The 14,334-nt window shown below is 36.8% G+C and overlaps 1 pseudogene across 1 annotated transcript in view; it reads left to right on the plus strand.

Annotated features, from left to right (window-relative positions):
• Positions 1-791: 791 nt before the first annotated feature.
• Positions 792-14,334, plus strand: part of LOC309969792 — a 34,032-nt pseudogene continuing 20,489 nt past the window's right edge. Inside the window, exons 1-4 of the transcript in view lie at positions 792-889; positions 5,414-5,579; positions 11,223-11,435; positions 13,905-13,994. The product of the transcript in view is annotated as an uncharacterized misc_RNA (transcript). The remainder of the gene's footprint in view (positions 890-5,413; positions 5,580-11,222; positions 11,436-13,904; positions 13,995-14,334) is intronic.

The raw sequence follows: 14,334 nt of genomic DNA on the forward strand, positions 1-14,334 counted from the left end.
ATCATAGACTGTTCACTCCTCACCAAACCTGGTATTAATACTCAGGTTTAACTGTTTCTTCAGGTCTTCATTTCCTTATGAAGCTTCCTGTGTCATGTAAAACTTATATTAAATCAAATTGTATTCTTTTTTTTTTCTGTTACTTTGTCTCTGACAGTTTAATTTTCAGACCCAGCCAGGGGCCCTAAGAGGGCTGAGAAAAATGTTTTCTTCCCCAATACTATGAAAGCAAAAAATTAAGCTTTATTTATCGTTTTTATTCTCCAAGACTTGCATAGTTACAGGCACATAAGTTTACATAAAAGTTTAATTAAACACAAAAAAACAACCAATAGACAAGTCAACTTCAGAAACCTGTGTAACCTTTGGAAAACTTTTTCTCTAGTAGTTGCTGTTACAAGTAATCAAAACTCAAATTAGTTTGAGAAAATAGAATGAGGTTATGGGTAGGGTCTGCGGGTTGAACAGGTCATCTGCAACCATGCCAGGATCACAAAAAATGCTATCAGGATCCTTTCATTTTCATTCCATCTTTTAAGTCTTCTTTCTTGTGCATTGGCTTTGTTCTTCTTAAGGATCTCTCCCCATGCTGGGAAATACAGCTATGGCAGCTATGGCAGCTGGTGACGTACCAGACAGCAATCCCAGTAAATTAAGGCTTATCTCTCCAAGTAAAGCCACCAGAAGGGCTCAAATCAACCCATTTGTGACTCAGTTCCTGAGGATGGGAAGATGAGATGTTCTGAGATTCCACTCCAAAGGCGTGTTCACACCCCATTAACGAGGTGAATATGGAGCAGCTGCCTTTCACCATCACCAAGGTTTATGCTCAACAGGTTGTAGAGTCTGTCTTAGAAGAAAAGGGAATAAATATTGGGTCAGGCAAAAGGTAAGATAGATTTGCTAAATCTTTTCTTTTATAGTTTGAATGTTCTATAATTTGTTGTGACATGGTTGCCTGATGTTAGTCCACAGCTCTGAGCTCCCTGGACAGCTCTTTACTCTTTAGCCAAACTTCAGCTCAAGTCCTATAGCTTCTCAGAATGGGGCAGGAGGGGGATACATTCCGCTCCAGACAGTTTAGGGAAAATTAGAAGCTAAAGACAGATCTGAAATGCTGTCTGACAGTCTATTTTTAATAGAGGAGAGCAATTTTCCCCTCTCAGAGGATGGCTCTTCACATGAAGAGCCAAAAAAAAAAAATACCAGAGGATGGTATTTATTTTTGAGGTGATTGCTGATTAATTACTCACATTTACATAAAATTGATCTCTTTTCTAACAATTTAGCCAGCTTCCAGCCGTTTCCGTTTTCCCTCCCCAACAGTCTGGCACAACACTCTTTATCTAAAAATGAACAGAACTACTTTACTAATGCATGGATTCTGAAAATATTTACTTAAACAAAACAAAATCAAGGTCTTATGCAAATCTATAAATCATTATTTTTTGTGATAATTTTATAATTGAGAAGTTCAAGACCAAAAATCAAATGAAACTATAAATGTGACCAATAGTTGACAAAACAACCCAAAACCCCAGAACAACGAAACACTTCTGTAACCATTACAAATGGTTAAATGAGCTCCCATACCCATTCAACTGCTCATGCAGTCTATAAAAAGAGCCCCAGTGTACCACAGTGTGTACTGAGTTTCCAGACTGCATAAGAAAATAAGTCGTTATACTTGGAATTAATTTAACCTAAATTAATGTATGAGTTAGAAAAACTTGAAATACATAATTGACCATAATTTTGTTTTGCTTCTTAGAATTTAAAAGGGCAACTTGTGTATGATTTGATGGCATAGGTCTCTTAAGAAAGCCTTCTAGTTAACTTGGATTGATAATGCCTTTGTCTTATGTTCAGGAGTGGAATTGCTGGATTGTATGGGACTTCTATTTTTAATTTTTTGAGGAAGATCCATACTAATTTATATAGTGACTGTACCAACTTAAAGCCCCACCAATGGTGCATGAGGGTTCCGTTTTCTCCACACCCTCACCAACACTCATGATTTCTTGCCTTTTTGATAATAGCCATTCTAACAGGTGTGAGGTGATAGCTCCTTGTGTTTCTGGTTTGGATTTCCCTGATGACTAGTGATGTCAAGCATCTTATCATGTGCCTGTTGGTCATCAACATGTCTTCTTTGGAAAAATGCCTATCCAAGTCCTCTGCCCATTTTTAATCCATTAGTTTGTTCTTTTGATATTGAGTTGTAGGAGTTTGTTATATATTTTGGATATTAACCTCTGATTGAGCATATTGTTTGCACATATCTTCAACTACTCAGTAGGTTGCCTTTTCATTCTGTTGATGGTCTCCTACTCTTTGCAAAAGCTTTTAGGTTTGATTAAGTGCCAGTTGTATATTTTTGCATTTGCTTCCATTGCTTGAAGAGACAGATACAAAAAATTTTGCCTAGACCAGTGTCAAAGAGCATATGCAAATGTTTTCTTCTAGAAGTTTTATGGTTTCAGGTCTTACATTTAGGTTCTTAATTCATTTTGAGTTTATTTTTTGTATACAGTATGGGAAAATGTTCTAGTTTTATTCTTTTACATGTAGCTGTTCAGTTTTCCCAACACTATTTACTTTAGAGACTCTCTTTTTTGCATTATGTATTCTGGCCTCCTTTATTGTAAATTAATAGACGATATATGCATGTGTTTATTTCTGGCCTCTCTATTCTATTCCATTGATCTATGTGTCTGCCTTTGTGCCATTACCGTACTGTTTTGATTACTGTAGATTTGTGGTATAATTTGAAATCAGATAATGTGGCTACAGCTTAGTTCTCTTTTGTAAAGATTGCTGTGGCTTTTCAGTGTCTTTTTTGGTTCCATACACATTTTAAGATTATTTCTAGTTCTGTGAAAAATGTTATAGTTATTTTGATAGAGATTGCACTGAATCTGTAAATGCTTTGGGTAGTGTGGATATTTAAACAATATTAATTTTCCAATCCATGAACATGGATTATCTTCAGTTTCCTTCATCAATGTCTTACAATTTTCTTATAATTTTCACCTAGTTGCTTAAATTAACTCCTAGGTATTTTATTCTTTTTTATTTGATTATAAATTGGATTAGGGGTTCTCTTTATGGTACTTTGTTCTTAGTGTATAGAAATACAGCAGGTTTCTGTATATTAATCTTGTATCCTGCAACTTTACTAAATTCATTTATTAGTTCAAATAGTACTTTTTAAAGAACATTTTTATTGGAGTATAATTGCTTTACAATGGTGTGATAGTTTCTACTTTATAACAAAGTGAATCAGCTATACATATACACCCATATCTTCAAATAGTACTTTGGTTGACTCTTTAGGACTTTCTATATACAGTATCATGTCATCTGCAAACAATAACAATTTTACTTTTTACCTTCAAATTTGGATGCCTTTTATTTCTCATTCTTGTCTGATTGCTGTGGATAGGACTTCCAATACTATGTTAAATAGAAAAGAAGTGGTAAGAGTGGGCATTTTTATCTTACATCTGATCTTAGAGGAAAAGCTTTCAGCTTTTCACCATTGAGTATGATGTTCACTATGGGCTTTTCATAAGGGCTTTATTATGTTAAGGTATATTCCCCCATACAAACCCTGTTGAGAGTTTTTATCATGAATGAATGTTGAATTTTGTCAAATTCTTTCCCAGCATTTATTGAGATGATCATGTTTTTTTCATCCTTCTTTTTGTTAACATGATGTATCACATTAATTTTTGTGTGGCAATTGAACCATCCTTGCAACCCTGGAATAAATCCCATTTGATCATGATGTATGATACTTTTTGTACTGTTGAATTTTGCTTGATAATATTTTGTTGAGGATTTTTGCATCTATATTTATGAGAGATTTCTGGTGTGTAGTTTTCTTTTTTTATAGTGTCCTTGTCTGGTTTTAGTATCATGGTAATGCTGGCCTCATAGAATGAGTTTGGAAGTGATCCCTTCTCTTCAATATTTTTTGGAATAGTTGGAGAACAATAGATGTTAACTCCTCTTTAAATGTTTAGTAACATTCTTCTGTGAATCCTCCTCATCATGTACTTTTGTTTGTTGAGAGATTTTAAATTACTGATTCAATTTCAATACTAGTAATTAGTCTGTTCAGATATTCTATTTCTTCCTGATTCAGTCTTGGTATATTGTATGTTTCTTGGAATTTATGCATTTCCCCTAGTATGTCCAATTTGTTGGCATGTAACCATCTGTAGTATTCTCTTATGATAATTTGTATTTCTGGAATATTGGTTGTAACCTTCTCTTTCCTTTTTTTTTTTTTTTTGTGATACACGGGCCTCTCAATGTTGTGGCCTCTCCCATTGCGGAGCACAGGCTCCGGACGCACAGGCTCAGTGGCCATGGCTCACGGGCCTAGCCGCTCCGTGGCATGTGGGATCTTCCCAGACCGGAGCACGAACCCGTGTCCCCTGCATCGGCAGGTGGACTCTCAACCACTGAGTCACCAGGGAAGCCCCTTCTCTTTCCTTTTGGATTTTGTTTATTTGAGTCCTCTCTCTTTTTTGCTTAGTGAGCCTGCCTAAATATTTATCAATTTTGCTTATCGTTTTATAAAACCAGCTCTTTGTTTCATTGATCTTTTTTTCCTTTGGTCTCTATTCTGTTGCTAGCACTGGGGAGGGGCTTCAAATAAAGATTATCATTAGCAGAGAGGTTTGACTGCACAGAGACCATAATAAATCAATTGATTGCAGACTCATAACAAAACCGTTTCAGTGAGTGGCAAGTGACAATTAAGCTGCATCTAGTGAAAGGCTTTAAGTCAGAATTCAACTTATTTTAGTCCATGTGTGGCCTTCCCATTATTTTATTTACCACTTCCGTCAGTGCCTCTTTCCCGCACTGTGCACTTGTTTTGGTAAGTCAGAGTTTTGGTAAGCCCACAAGCTAACCCTAGCCAAAATGAGTAAAATACAAACATAGCTGGAGAGCTTCTTTGAAACGGGGGAAAGACCCAATAATGAGACAGCAGAAGACTCTATAAGACTGCCAGCAAAAAGAAAGCTGCATTTAAAAGAAAATACCAAGAGTCCTACTTCAATTATGGGTTCATTGCAACAGGTGATCCACATCTCCAAGCCTGCTTTGTATAATATGTGGCAACTGGCTATCCAACGAAGCCATGAAAACTTCAAAACTGCTCTACCACATGGAGACCAAGCACCCTGCATTAAAAGAAGCCTTTGGAGTTTTTCAAAAGAAAAATAATGTGAACACGAAGTATAGAAGCAATTATTGAAGACCACCACTTCATCAAATGTGTCACCGAAGAGCATCATTCTTAGTGGCTAACTGCATTGCTAAAGCTAAGAAGCGCTTTACTATTGGTGAGAGTTGATCCTGCCTTCTGCTAAGGATATTTGTCATGAACTTTTAGGAGACGCTGCATTTCAAATGGTGGCACATTCTTCTTTCGGCTTAGCACCATAACTCGACGAATTGATAAAATAGCAGAGGACATTGAGGCACAATTGTTAGAAATGATTTATGAATCACCATGGTACGCAGTACAGGTTGACGAGTCTATTGATGTTGACATCAAGGCAACAATGCTTGTTTTTATGTGATATATTTTTCAGGAGGATGTGCATGAGGATATGTTATGTGAACTTTTTTTGTCAACCAACACCACAGCTGCGGAACTATTCAAGTTTTTGAATGATTACATATCAGGAAAACTGAACTAGTCATTTTATGTCAGTATATGCATGGACAGAGCAGCTGCCATGACTGACGGCTTTCTGGTTTCACTACACAGGTCAAAGAGGTCATTTCTGAATGTGAGTCTATGCACTGTTTCATCGATAGAAAAATGCTGGCTAGCCAAAAAATGTCACCTGAATTTAACAACGTTTTGTAGGATGTGATTAAAATGATCAAAAGTACATGCCCTTAACTCATGTCTGTTCACTCAGCTCTTTGAGGAGATGGACACAGAGCACACATGTCTTCTCTTATACACAGAAGTGAGATGGCTTTCTAAAGGTAGATCACTGACCTGAGTTTCTGAGTTATGAGAGCTGCTCCAGAGATTTCTTTTCAAAAAACAGTAACCACTGGCAGCACATTTCAGTGAAACAGAATGGATCTCAAAACTTGCTTACTTGTGTGACATATTCAACCTGCTCAATGAGCTCAATCTGTCACTTCAGGGGAGAATAATAACTGTGTTCAAGTCAGCAGATAAAGTGGCTGCATTCAAAGCCAAACTGGAATTATGGGGGCAACAAGTGAACATTGGGATTTTTGACATATTTCAAACATTAGCAAGAGATTTTGAAAGAGACTGAGCCAAGGCCTTCTTTTTCCCAGCTGGTGCATGATCACCTATCTCAGCTTTCAAAAGAGCTTGAGCATTACTTCCCAACTACAAAAGACCTCCAGACTGGGAAGGCATGGATCCACGACCCATTTGTGAATAAGCCAGCTGAATCAACTTTGTCTGTGCTAAAGAGGATCAACTGCTTGAGACTGCAAATAATGGTGGCCTTAAAAGTATGTTTGAGACAACTTCAAATCTCCATGTCTGGATTAAAGTCAAGGCAGAATACCCTGAGATTGCATTGCACGAAAGCACTGAAAAACCTGCTTTCATTTTGAACATCCTATCTTTGTGAAGCAGGGTTTTCTGCAGTGACAGCAACCAAAATGAGATTATGGAGTAGACTGGACATAAGCAACATGCTTTGGGTGTCACTGTCTCCCATCACCCCCTGATAGGATCATCTAGTTGCAGGAAAACAAGCTCAGGGCTCCCACTGATTCTGCATTATGGTGAGCTGTACAATTATTTCATTATATATTACAATGTAATAATAATAGAAATAAAGTGCACAATAAATGTAATGCACTTCTGTCATCCCCAAACCATATCCCCCCCACCCCACCCCCGGTCCATGGAAAAATTGTCTTCCACGAAACTGGTCCCTGGTGCCAAAAAGCTCGGGAACAACTGATTTAAGGTCACTGTTTCCTCCTTGATTTTCTGTCTGAGTGATCTATCCATTGATGTACATAAGGTAATAAAGTCCCCTTCTATAATTCTACTACTGTCAACTTCTCCATTTTGTCTATTAATATTTGCTTTATATATTTATGTGCTCCTAAATTAGGTGCATACATGTTTATGAATGTTATATCATCTTCTTGGATTGACTCCTTTATCATTAATATAATGCTCTTCATTATCTTTTATTATAGACTTTATTTTACAGTCAATTTTGTCTGATATGAGTATTGTTATCCCCGCTTTCTTTTATTTATCTTTGCATGAAAGATATCTTTATCTTTTTTTCCATCACTTCCCTTTCATTCTGTGAGTGTCTTTAGCTCTGAAGTGAGTCTCTTGCAGGCAGCATGTAGATGAGTCTTTTTCATTATTCAATCAGCCACCCTGTGTGTCTAAAATAAAAATTGGAGCAGTTAGTCCATTTACATTTTCTTTTAATTAAAGAATGCTTGATTTACAACATTGTGTCAGTTTCAGGTAAATAGCAAAATGATTCAGTTATACATATATTACATATATACATGTATATATTCTTTTACAGATTTTTTTCCATTATAGGTTATGACAAGATATTGACTATAGTTCCCTATGTTATACAGCAATTCCTTGTTGTTTAATTATATTATATATAGTAGTGTGTATCTGTTATTCCCCAAATTCTAATTTATTCCCTCCCTTCACCTTTAGTACCATAACATTGTTTCTATGCCTGTAAGTCTCCTTCTTTTCTGTAAGTAATTTCATTTGAATCCTTTTAAAGATTCCACAGATAAGTGATATGATATTTGTCTTCTCTGTCTGTCTGACTTCACTTTGTATGATAATCTCTAGGTCCATCCATGTTGCTTCAAATAGCATTATTTCATTCTCTTTTATGGCTGAGTAATATTCCATTGTATATAAATACCAAATCTTTATGCATTCATAATTTGATAGACATTTAGGTTTTTTCCATGTCTTGGCTGTTGTAGATACTGCTGCTATGAACATTGGAGTGCATGTACCTTTTTGAATTAGAGATTTTGTGTAATGTCTCCAGCATTTATTATTTGCAGACATTTTGATGATGGCAATTCTGACACATGTGAGGTGATACCCTGCTGTAGTTTTGATTTGCATTTCTCCAATATTTAGTGATGTGGAGCATCTTTTTGTGTGCCTGTTGGCCATCTGTATGTTTTCTTTGGAGAAATGTCTATTTAGGTATTCTGCCCATTTATTGATTGGGTTGTTTGTTTTTTTACCTTTAGTTGTATGAGTTGTTTGCATATTTTGGAAATTAAGCCCTTTTCAGCCTCGTCATTTGCAAATATTTTCTCCCAGTCTGTAAGTTATCTCTTCATTTTGTTTATGGTTTCATTTGCTGTGCAAAAGCTTATAAGTTTGATCAGGTCCCATTTGTTTATTTTTGCTTTAATTTATTTTGCCTTGAGAAACTGAACTATCACTATGATTTATAGCAGAAGATGTTTTGTCTATGCCTTTTGCCTATGTTTTGCCTTCTAGGAGTTTTATGGTGTCTTGTCATATTTAGGTCTTTAAGCCATTTTAAGTTTATTTTTGTGCATGGTGTGAGGGAGTGCTATAACTTCATTGATTTACATGCAGCTGTCCAGATTCATCAGCACCATTTGGTGAAGAGACTGCTTTTCTCTGCTATATATTCTTGACTCCTGTGTCATGGATGAATAGACCATAGGTGTGTGGTTTATTTCTTGGCTCTCTATTCTGTTCCATTGATCCATATGCCTATTTTTGTGCCAATACCACACTGTTTTAATTACTGTAGCTTTGTAGTATTGTCTGAAGTCTGGAGAGCTGTGCCTTCAGTTTTGTTCTTTTTCGTCAGGATTGCTGGGCAATTCTGGGCCTTTTGGGGTTCCATATAAATTTTAGGATTATTTCTCTAGTTCAGTGAAAATTGTCATTGGTAATTGGATAGTGATTGCATTAAATCTGTAGATTGCTTTGGGGAGTATGGCCATTTTTAAGTCTCCCAATCCAAGAGTATGGAATATCTTTCCATTTTTTGAATCATCTCAAAATACCTTTATCAATGCTTTATAGTTTGCAGCAAATAAGTAATTCACCTCCTTGGTCAGATTTATTTCTAGGTTATTTTATTTTTGATTCAATTTTAAATGGGATTGTTTTCTTATTTTCTCTTTCTGATATTTCATTGTTAGTTAATGAAATACAAGAGATTTCCCTATGTTAATCTTGTATCCTTCTACCTTGCTGAATTTTCCTCAGTTCTAATAGTTTTTGTGTGGTGTCTTTAGTGTTTTCTATATAAAGTATCATTTCATTTGCATTTAATGACAATTTTACCTCTTCCCTTCCAAATTGGATATATTTTATTTTGTTTTCTTGTCTGATTGCTGTGGTTAGGACTTCCAGCACTAAGTTAAATAAAAGTGGAAAGAGTGGGCATCCTTGTCTTATTCCAGAGTTTAGTAGGAAAGCTTTCAGCTTTTCACTGTTGAGTATTATTTTGTCTGAAGCTTTGTCATAGATGGCTTTTATTATGTGGAGATATGATCTCTCTATACCCTCCTTAGTGAGAGTTTTTATCATGAATCAATGTTGAATTTTATCAAATGCTTTTTCTGCTTCAATTGAGATGATCATGCAGTTTTTGTGTTTTCATTTGTTGATGTGGTGTATCACACTGATTCAACATTTGCGTATGTTGAACCATCCTTGTGCCATGGCATGAATCCAACCTGATCATGGTGTGATCCTTTTTATGTGTTGTTGGATTTTGTGCATTAGTATTTTGCTGAAGATTTTTTCATCTAAATTCATCATAGTTATTGATTTGTAATTTTCTGTTTTCGTAGTGTCTTTGGTTTTGGTAACAGGGTGATGGTTGCTTCCTAGGATGCCTTTGGGGGTATTCCATAGACTTAAATTTTGGAAGTGTTTGAGAAGAGTCAGTAAAGGTTCTTCTTTGTATGTTTGGTAAAATTTCTCAGTGAAGCTATCCAATTGTGGATTTTCGTTTGCAGGGAGTGTTTTTCTTTTCTTTTTAAAATATCTTTATTGGAGTATAATTGCGTGGTTGTTAGTTTCTGCTTTATAACAAAGTGAATCAGCTATACATATACATATATCCTCATATTGCCTCCCTCTTGCATCTCCCTCTCACCATCCCTATCCCACCATTCTAGGTGGTCACAAAGCACCGAGCTGATCTCCCTGTGCTATGCGGCTACTTCCCACTAGCTATCTTTTTTACATTTGGTAGTATATATAACTCCAAGCCACTCTCTCACTTCGTCCCAGCTTACCCTTTCCCCTTCCTGTGTCCTCAAGTCCATTCTCTACATCTGCATCTTTATTCCTGTCCTGCCCCTACATTCTTCAGAACAACTTCCTTTTTTTTTTTTAGATTCCATATATGCCTGTTAGAATACAATATTAGTTTTTGCTCTTTCTGACGTACTTCACTCTGTATGACAGACTCTAGGTCCATCCAACTCACTACAGATGACTCCATTTTGTTTCTTTTTATGGCTGAGTAATATGACATTTTATATATGTGCCACATCTTCTTTATCCATTCATCTGTCGATGGACACTTAGGTTGCTTTCATATCCTGGCTATTGTAAATAGAGCTGCAATGAACATTGTGGTATATGACTCTTTTTGAAATATGGTTTTCTCAGAGTATATGCCCAGTAGTGGGATTGCTGGGTTGTATGGTAGTTCTATTTTCAGAGACTTAAGGAACCTCCATACTGTTCTCCATAGTGTCTGTATCAATTCACATTCCCACCAAGAGTGCAAGAGAGTTCCCTTTTCTCCACAACCTCAACAGCATTTATTGTTTGTAGGTTTTTGATGATGACCATTCTGACTGCTGTGAGGTGATACCTCATTGTAGTTTTGATTTGCATTTCTCTGATGTTGAGCATTCTTTCATGTGTTGGTTGGCAACCTGTATATATTCTTTGGAGAAATGTCTATATAGATCTGCCCATTTTGGATTGGGTTGTTTGTGTTTTTGATATTGAGATGCATGAGCTGCGTGTATATTTTGGAGATTATTCCTTTGTCAGTTGCTTCATTTGAAAATATTTTCTCCCATTCTGAGGGCTGTGCGCCTAATATTGTGGATGCAATACATGGACCTTAGTATGAGCCTGGCTGGCAGTGTCTTTTTCCCTTTAGGTATTGGCGTCTATGGGATGCCTCAAGCAAGGAACTGGAAGCACCCTATTGCTCTCAAGTAAACACTCTTTTCCTAAGAGGAGCATTCCAGCACGTAAGACTGGCAGCAGCACTATATTTCAGGCAGCTTTGGGGCGTAAGCAGTCCTTCTTTATAGCTGGGAAGTGCTACCATGCGCATACATTCCCAATCCGAAAGTTCAAAACTGCACAAGTACGTTTAGTTTCCAGCGACTGAAAAGAGACAAAAGGAGCACTGTGGCAACTTCCCGGATTATTTTTGAACCAGGGAGTTGTGCAACGAGTGAATGATCTACGGGACTTAAGGCTTTCGGTAAGTTACGACGTGTCCTCACTACTTCTCTAAGCGCAGTAGAGAAAATGTAGGGGAGTCTATACATTTTCAAGACGGCATGGAATGTCCAGTTTCTGCCTGGCATAGAGAGGGGTCAGGTAAGTAAGTGTACCAACAACGGACACTAAGAAAAGAATGTTTTCATTGCGGCTCATGCTCTGCACTGAGAGCCAGTGACATTACACCTAAGACTAACTAGATCTGTGTTCAGGGTGTCTGTTGAAGATTTTGGCCATCTAGATATCTGGAGAATAAAGCAGAGGGTTGCCTTTCATTCTGCTTTCAAAGAGGTGATCCGGTGGCATTAGGTAGCGTGTTAGTAATCTTCACAACCATTTCAGCTGGGTAAACTGAGTCAGGAAGATCAAAATAATTGAATGAATGAGTAAAAAGATCACTATCTTTAACATATCTGGGACAGTCATAGTGTAACCAAGTTTCAATCCACAATCATTTATTTACAATTCTGAAAACTTCCACAGAATTACAAATGGGACAAGAGTAGTAAATTACTATTTAGATAAAGAAAAAATACAAGTTAGCACAACCTAGTTTACAAACTTACAATTAGGCACATTCAATTTGGTGCTAAGTCATAAAATATTCTTTTGCAATTTATGAAAAATATCCAATAGGAATGTAATGGCCAAAAAGTACTAATGATACAAATATCTATAGACATGACAGTGTACAAATTGTGACATAAATCTATCAGAAACTAGAAAATCTATGTTGGTCCTATAGTTCCAGCTTGCTAAAAGATACAGGCTTTGGGTGGGAACACAAAAAAATCCAGACCTGGCCATAACAGGGTTGGCAGAAAGTATGGGAACTAGCAAAGAGTAGGCCTCTGGTTGGGAGTGGGTCCAACATGAGATAAAACAATGCCTTAATGCATATGTAGTATGCTGGGATGGAAAATAAAGGAGAAAGGGATATTTGGACAATCAGACAGCTAAGTATTTGACACTAAAAAAACATACCAGTATCCCATAGGGCCTCAGGTAACATGCAAGCGTTTGAAGGATTCCAGTGTTTAATTAAATCACAGTGTGACAATGGGAAGAATTAAGGACAGCCTCAGGGGTAGATGAACTGGGGATGTTACACCAAGACATGTCTCAGTTAACCTGATGGGTTCAAAATGCAGGAAGTGGGTATACGGGACAAGAAAATACCCTAACTATAAGAAAAAACATTTAGGTCAGGGTAGGGCCTGATGTTGCTTAGTGTTGAAATAGAGCTCTTTAGTTTCTTCCTCCTCCATGTACAATTCTTTTAGAGGTTAAGATGATGCTGAGCCTGCAAGCTAAAGTTAAATGGCTGGAACTAGAGAGAGAAAATAAGTTACATAGGCTCGGAACCAGGAAAAGCCTAACTAAGGAATTATAAAGGGCGTACTGTTGCTTCCTAACCGGTGTCATTTGAGAGATCTACCTCTGTACGTTCAAATGATTTATTTTGAGACTTTGCCTATATGTGCAGTAAACGTTTAATACCCTAAGATCTTCCTTTCCTCCATCTCATACCCCATTAAGCCTGCTTCAGTTTATCTCCTGAATTTCTTCTGAATCTGTCAACTCTTCCTCAACATCCTAATACTGAACTTGCCTGTCTGTTGCAATTAGGTCCTAATTAGTGTCCATATTTCTTGTTTCCTTCCAATCCATTTTTCACACAGGAAACCTAAAAAGCAATTTGGAACATTGCTCATAAACATCGCTCAAAAACATTGTTTTGAGAATAGAAAACAAACCGTTGGCCTTTAAGACTCTGCGTGGTCTAGAATCCTCTGCTTCTCTGGCCCCATCTTGTGCCACTTTTGCCCTCACTTTCTATGCTTCAGATACACTGAATTAACCTTAGTTCTAACTCATCTTACAGAAGTCAGTTCAGATATTATTTTTCACTGTGATTCCTAGCATTAAGGAATTTTATTATCAGGTTTTGTATGAGGAATAAAACTAAACTGTGAAGGGGAAGAATTGAGTTTAAACTATTTCAGTCAACACGCAGGTATTAATGATACCTTAGTAGTCAATGGCGGGCTAGGTTTTATCAGGGATACAGAAGTTCTGGCCAGCTCTGGTTTTAGATATCCCTTATTTGTTGAGACCTTTGCATTGTTTTGTTGCCTTTTATCTGTTTTCAAGATGGGACAACAGGAACAAGGGAAGTATAGGTTATTACTAGGTGGGGTTGATAAGTGGAGCAGCAAAATGCAAAGCAGAAAGAAGAGGGACCTACCCTACAGGGATATGATTTCCATTTTCAAGGCGCATTCATCCTATGCAGGGAGACAGCCTAACATAAAATTTGCCTAACAAAAAATATATTAACAGGTGGAAAGACTATCTCCCAGTTGAACAGCGGATGCCTGGGACTCGTTTCATTGCTTTCAAAGTTCCTTTAAAAAAGGTGAGCAAAAGTTAATACCGTATTCTTCCAGAAATCTGAATTCACCATATAGAGCCCTGGCTCTCAACCCCGTCGTACTCCATTTTCCCTTTTTATAGCGAATACTTTTTAATACCTCCTTTACTATCCAGAAATGGAATTCATAGATAAATACAACCTACTTTTTTACTTAATTATAAAACAACAACAACAATGTACTGCCCTAACTATAAATAAAGAGTAAAGTAATTTATAAGAAAGTAATATGTATCTCAGTATGTAAATGTTTGGGGATGACCATACTAGAAATATAGAAATAGTCAGTTACTTGTACCATGAATGCAATAAACTATGGACTTTG

Source organism: Leucopleurus acutus, assembly GCF_964270905.1.
Source record: "Leucopleurus acutus genome assembly, chromosome: 12".
Taxonomy (NCBI): Eukaryota; Metazoa; Chordata; class Mammalia; order Artiodactyla; family Delphinidae; genus Leucopleurus; species Leucopleurus acutus.